The sequence below is a fragment of the Hemiscyllium ocellatum genome, unplaced genomic scaffold (genome assembly GCF_020745735.1).
Source record: "Hemiscyllium ocellatum isolate sHemOce1 unplaced genomic scaffold, sHemOce1.pat.X.cur. scaffold_498_pat_ctg1, whole genome shotgun sequence".
Taxonomy (NCBI): domain Eukaryota; kingdom Metazoa; phylum Chordata; class Chondrichthyes; order Orectolobiformes; family Hemiscylliidae; genus Hemiscyllium; species Hemiscyllium ocellatum.
This window is the reverse complement of record NW_026869087.1, coordinates 136,329-143,018: the sequence shown is the minus strand read 5'-3', so window position 1 is coordinate 143,018 and position 6,690 is coordinate 136,329.

Below are 6,690 nucleotides of genomic sequence, written 5' to 3'. Positions count from 1 at the left end.
CTGACTTCCCTTGCTTTTCCCTATGAACCTGTTCAAAGTTGTTATTACACACACCTACACAAACTGTGAATTGAACTCAGGTCTCTCCGTCCAAGATTCGGGATATTTTCACATCACAAGGCATCAGTTCTCACTTCCCATGTCCTTCAGCCCGCTGAGTTCCGCCTGAATCACCTCTGCAATTGGGAGGAAGGGGCGGAACTGGAGGACCGAATAGAGGCCGGTCCGCCAACCAGAGTGAGTGAGGAGCGGGGCCAATGCATTCTCGGGGAATAATTGGTCAGAAAGCAACCTGTTTTGCACGGTTGTGATCATTCTCACTCCATAGTGGGGCATTAATCCTCTCTCATTAATCAATGTGAGATTTTAAGAAGTAGTTGAAATGTAAATCTGATAACGTACATATTTCCAATCGATTCACACAACTAGAGTAAGAAACTTATTTTCACACTCCCAGAACAATTGATAATTTACAAACCTGGCCAGTATGGTTAAGTTAGACCAAACAATCTGCTTGCATGCTAGACATCTCTATGTCTCTATCTCGACAGAAAAATTGTTAATGACAAGTATTTCAGCCATGATTCTGTGCAGTTATGAATATTCTCTATAAACTCACCGATAACCTCAGACGCACGCGCAGTTTGGTTCCTATGTGGCACATGCGCAGTGTCACATTGATCAGGACAGGGAGAGAGACATGGAGCTGCTTTCTCCGGCAGCGGCTGCGATCGGCTTCAGAGAGCGGCGCTCAGAGCCGGTATGTGGGAGCCTCGCTGGGAGAAAGGAGCGGAGAGAATTCACAAGTCCCGGATAGAGGTAAAAAAAACCCGAAAAAGCCCCTCCAGGCCCGGGGAAGGAGGTGGCGGTCTCTGATCGGGGAAGCGGCCCAGAGTCACGGCCGCCATTTGTTTAAGGGAAGAGGGAGCGCGGGCCTCAGGGCCGCCATCTTGAGAAGGTCAAGGCGCAGGAGGGCGGGGCTATCGGGGTCTGTAGAACAATCAGAGGAAAGGGAAGCCCCATTGTTCCTGATGAATTCCATGAACACAGCGTCACTGGGCGGTCCCGCAGGAATCTCCTCTCTCAGTCCCTGCTGTGATGTTTCACCCCAATCACAACCAGCAGCTCTCCTCCTCTCTCAGCTCCCCTTCTGTCCTTCCTGCAGCATCTGTCCCCTGGGGCATTGAGCTGCCTGTCCTGTCCCTCCCTCAGCTGTTGTTCTGTAATACCTGTGATATCCCAGTCCCAGCTTAGATTACTTCACTAAAGACATCAATGCACCCGATGGATTTTCTTAACATCAGCAATTGTTTAATACTCACTTACATGTTTTTAATTATATATTTTTAAAGTATTTAATTCACATTCAATCATTTGCAATGGTGGGATTTGAACCTGTGTCCAGAGAACATTTGTTGAGTTTCTGGATAAATTGCCTCACAATGCCACTAGGCCATCACTTCGCCTGCTCACAGGTTGCACATCCCAGTGCAACATGAATCGAAACCCTATCTTTTTGCACCATTGTGTGATCTTGAACCCTGGTGTGGGGTAAGGGGTATATGTGGGGGTATGGGTGGGTTGCGCTTCGGCGGGTCGGTGTGGACTTGTTGGGCCGAAGGGCCTGTTTCCACACTGTAAGTAATCTAATCTAATCTAATCTAATCACTCAGTATCCCTCCATGTGGGGTCCCTCATCATGTTGGTCTAATTGCTGCCTCTATCAACGTCTCTTACTCTTGCAGCTACTCCAGATCCTGAGCCAACAGAATTCTCCACTCCAGAGAGATGAGGCAGTACAGGCCCGGAATGGAGACTGGGATTTTCCAGATCTCTGTGGGCTCAGTGCCATTCTACATGTGTAACCCTCACAAGTATCAGTCTAATTTCCCATTCTGACTATTTCTGTGTCTTCTACAGATACTCAGGGAGTTCGTGACTCAAGAGACTTGCCAACTGCTGGTTGGGAAGATGATTGGTCAGCCAGAGAGACAAAGGTCAGGGAGGTCGGGAGCCTTCAATAAATCCTGCCGCCAGGTAAGATCATTCACAGTGCACAGAGCAGAGAGCAGTGAGAGGGCTCCAAACATCAGCTAACAGGACATGACACAGATATAGTGCTGGAGGGAGAGCACAGTACAGACACACCTCAGGCTCAATCACCACCCCTACTTTACGTTTTATTGTACTGAGACAGCATCGGGAGTTCCCAGTTTTCAATCCAGGCGTGTGCTGTCTTGGTGAGCACCAGGACATCAGAGGGGAATGCAGGCCTTCAACGAGAGGGTGGGAATGCTGCCTGGGATCTTTCTGTTCCCTAATCCCTCTCCAACACTGTATCTATGTCTCGTCTTCTGGATCAGTGTCTTCAATTATTCTAACACTTATAACAGTTCCTATCTCTGTCATGTCCTCTCCTCTCACCAATTTCTTGACGTATTTGAAACGTCCAGTCCAGATCCCATCCACATCGCTGAAACTTGCGTCAGTTTCTACAACATGCCTTGTCTCGATAGGCTCCTCCTCCAACAACCGAAGACATTGGGTCTGTTTCTGTGCTGCATGATTCTTTGTTCGAGGTTTCCTAAATGGAATGAGTTGGCCCATTTCCCTTCAAACCTTCTCCTCTCCATGTACCTGCCCAAGTGTCTTTTCCATGTTGTAATTGTACTTATTTTTACCATTTTCTCTGGCAGTCCATTCCGTCTATGCACCATCCTCTGTGGAAAATGTTGCCCCTCAGCTCCCTCTTTAAATTCTTGCTCTCTCACCTCACGTTTATGCCTCTAGCTTTGGACTCACCTACCCTTGGCAATTCACGTTAGTTAGGCCCTACATTGTTTCATAAACCTTCATAAGGTCAACCTGTGGCCTTATTGATGACAGTGTTACTAATATCTCCAACTCATGTACTCAATGCGCTGGCCAAGGAAGGCAAGTGTGCCAAATGCTGCTTTCCCCACCCTGTCCACCTGTGATGTCACTTCCAAGAAACAATGTAACTGCACCCCTTGGTCTCTCTCTGTTCGACAACACTGTCTAGGGCCCGAACATTAACTGTGTTAGTCCTCCCTGGTTTGTCTGAACTAAATCCAACACCTGAATTAAACTCCATCTTTCATTCCTTGTCCCACTGGCCCAGTTAATAAACATCCCCTTCGATATCTATATCCCCTGCCCACTTTTCCACTAATCTTGGTATCCAGAGAATCCTATATTTTCACTCAAATTGTGTATGTAAATGGTGCACAACAGTGATTCCAGCACCAATCCTTACAGCACACTACTGGTCAGAGGCCTCCAGTCTGAACAACAACCCTCTGTCTCCCACTGTCATCCCATTTTGTATCCAGTTGGCTAGCTCTCCCTGATCACTTGTGACCTACCCTTACTAACCAATGTATCATGCTACACCCTGACCAAGGGTTTGGTGAAGCCAGAAACAACATCTGTTGCTCTGCCATGATCTATCTTTTTGGTCACATCTTGAACAAACTCCAGTCAAGTTTGTGAGACATGTTTTCCCACGCACAAAGCCATGCTGGCTGTTCGTACTCAGTCCACATCTTTCCAAATGCATGTAAGTCCTACCTCTCAGAATGACCTCCAACAACTGACCCACCCTGATGTCTGGTCATCAGTCTGTAGTTTCCTTGCTTCCTCTTGCAGCCTTTCTTAATTAATGACACAACATTATAATCATAGTCAGAGAGTCATACCGGATTGTTTGGTTAATGCTAACCATACTCTAAAACTGATCTTGTCCTACCTGCCTGTTCCTTGATCATATCCCTTCAAACCTTTCCTATTCCTGTCCTAATTCTAATGTATTTTAAACATTGTAATTTTCCGTACATTCACCCCTTCCTTGGGAGTTCATTCCACACGCATCCCATCCTCTGTGTAACAATGTGACCCTCGCGTCTTTTATTTAAATGTCTCTCCTCTCAACTTAAGAATGTAGTGCTTTGTCTTGAAACTCCCCTGTCCATGGGAAAAGACAACTCCCATTACTCTATCTATCCCCCTCATTATTTTATAAACTTCTATGAGGTCATCTGTCAACATTCAGGTTTCAATGAAAAAATACCAACCTATCCAGCCTTTCTTTATAACTGAAAACTTCCATAACCAGCCACATCCCAGTAAATCTCCTCTGAACCCTCTCCAGCTTCATAGTATCCTTCCTCTAACTGGGCGACCAGAGTTGGACACAGCATTCCAGAAGAGGATCACCAATGGTCTGCATAATCTCAATGCGACTTCCCAACTCCTAAATCCAAAGGACAGAGCAATGAAAGCAAGTGTGGCAAGCACCTTTTTAACCATCCTATCTCTCCATGTTGCAAACTTCAGAGAAATAAGTACCTGTACCTCGATGTCCCTCTGTTCTACGACACTACCGAAGGTCCTACCATTAATTGTATAAGCCCTGCCCGTGTTTGTTGTACAAATGCATTTTCTCGCATTACGCTAGTTGAACTCCATCTACAGTTTTTCAGCCATTCACACATTTCATCAGGATGCCTTTTGTAATCTCAGAAAACCTTCTTCACTGTCCACAATTCCACCTTCCAGTCTACCTGCCTATCACACATGGTACAAATATCTCTGCTAGGGGCCCTACAATGTCTTCACCAGCTTCCCACAATGTCCTGAGCTACATTTGATCAGGTCCTGGGGATTTATTTACCTTTGTGTTTTAAAACTTCCAGCACCTCCTCTTCGATAATGTGGACTCATTTCAAGACATTGGCTCATAGAGATGTACAGCATGGAAACAGATCCTTCGGACCAACTCCTGCATGACGTATCTAGTCACATTTGCCAGAACTTTGCCAATATCCCTCTAAACCCTTCCTATTCATACACCCACCCACATGCCTTTTAAATGTATTTCTATCAGCCTCCACTATTTCCTCGGCCAACTTATTCCATACACTCTGCAGGAACCAGTTGTCCTTTAGCTCCCTTTGAAATGTTCCCCTTGCACTTTAAAGCTATTCCCTGTTGGTTTAGAATTCTCCAGCCCTTGGGAAAAGACCTTGTCGATTGATCCTATCGCTGACCATCATGATTTTAAACACCTTTATCAGGTAACTCCTCAGCCTCCCATGTTCAAGTGAAAACAGCCCCAGCTTATTCAGGCTTTTCCCTGAAGCGCAAACCCTCCAACCCTGGCAACATCCTTGTTCATTTCTTCTGAACCCTTTCATGTTCCATAACACCCTTCCTGTGGCATTGAGACCAGAATTGCACACAGTGTTCCAATAATAGTCAGGACAAACACTGTTTAGTTCCCTGATCGCCCGGTCTTTATCCACAGTAAGTTCCAAAGTGAAATATTTGTTTTGCATCTTGTAATTCCACACATCGTTGGCTTCATTGATCATTAAGGATACCGGTTTTGTCCCTTGCTCTTCTTTTGCTCTTAATACACTTGTAGAATCTCTTTCAGTTCTCCTTAACTTTCTCTGCCAAAGCTATCTCATGTTCCCTTTTTGCATTCCTGATTTCCATCCTAAGTGTATTTCTCTAGCCCTGATGCTCCTGAGGGGATTCCCTTGAGTCAGCCAGTTATATCTGACATGTTCCCCCTTTTTTCTTGACCAGAGCCTCGAAACTCAGCCAGTGTTTCCTAATTCTGTCAGCATCGAGCTGCACACTAACAGGAACATGCTGGCGCTGAATGCTCCTTTTATCTCGGTTTTAAGATATTCCTACTTGCCAGACTTCCCTTTACCTGCAAATAGCCTCCCCATATCTATTTTAAAAATTCCTGTCTAATACTATCTTGCTCCATTGTATAACTTGAACTTGTGGACCAGGCCTGTCCTTTTCCAACGCAATTTTCCATCGCAATGACTGGGAGTTTCTGGAACAGGCTGAACAAATTCCTCCCATCCAAATGCTCAACACTGCGGCAGTCCCAGTCCGGGTCTGGAAAGGTTAAAATCTCCGACTGCTACAAACCTAATATTCGAACAGATATCTGAGATCTCCTGACATATTTGCTCCTCCATCTCCCATTGCCTATCGCTGTAGTACGACCGTAGCAAACTGATGACCAATTTCTATTTCTCAGTTCCACCAATATCGCTTAACTGGGCGATCCTGCATGAATACTCCCTCTAGGTACTGCTGGGATTTTCCCCCCAATCAAAACCACCAGCTCTCCCCCTGTTTTGCCTCCTGTTCTATCCTTCCTGCAGCATCTGTCCCCTGGAACATTGAGCTGCTGGTCCTGTCGTTCCCTCAGCTGTGTTTCTGTAATACCTACAACATCCCAGTCCCATGTTCCCATCCATGCTCTGGGTTCATCTGCCTTATCTGTCCGGCCCTTTGCATTGAAATAAATGCAGATTAATTCATCAATTTTCCCTCATTATCTGCTGTGTTCTTGCCTGCCTTGTCTATTTATATTGCTCTCTTGAACATTTGTACCAACCTCAACTTTCTTTCTGACTTTACGACTGTTTGGGGTCCCACACACCTGCCAGATGAGTTTAAATCCTCTTGAACAGCTCCAGCAACTCTCCCCACCAGGATATGGGTCCCCCCTCCTGCTCTCAGTTCAGGTGTCTTCCCCACCCTGTCTGCTTGTGCTGACATATTCAGACATCCAGAGATTTGTTCACCAAGGTCCTGCCCAGCCCTCCCCACCACACTCTTCCCCCTCCCTTCCCCCTC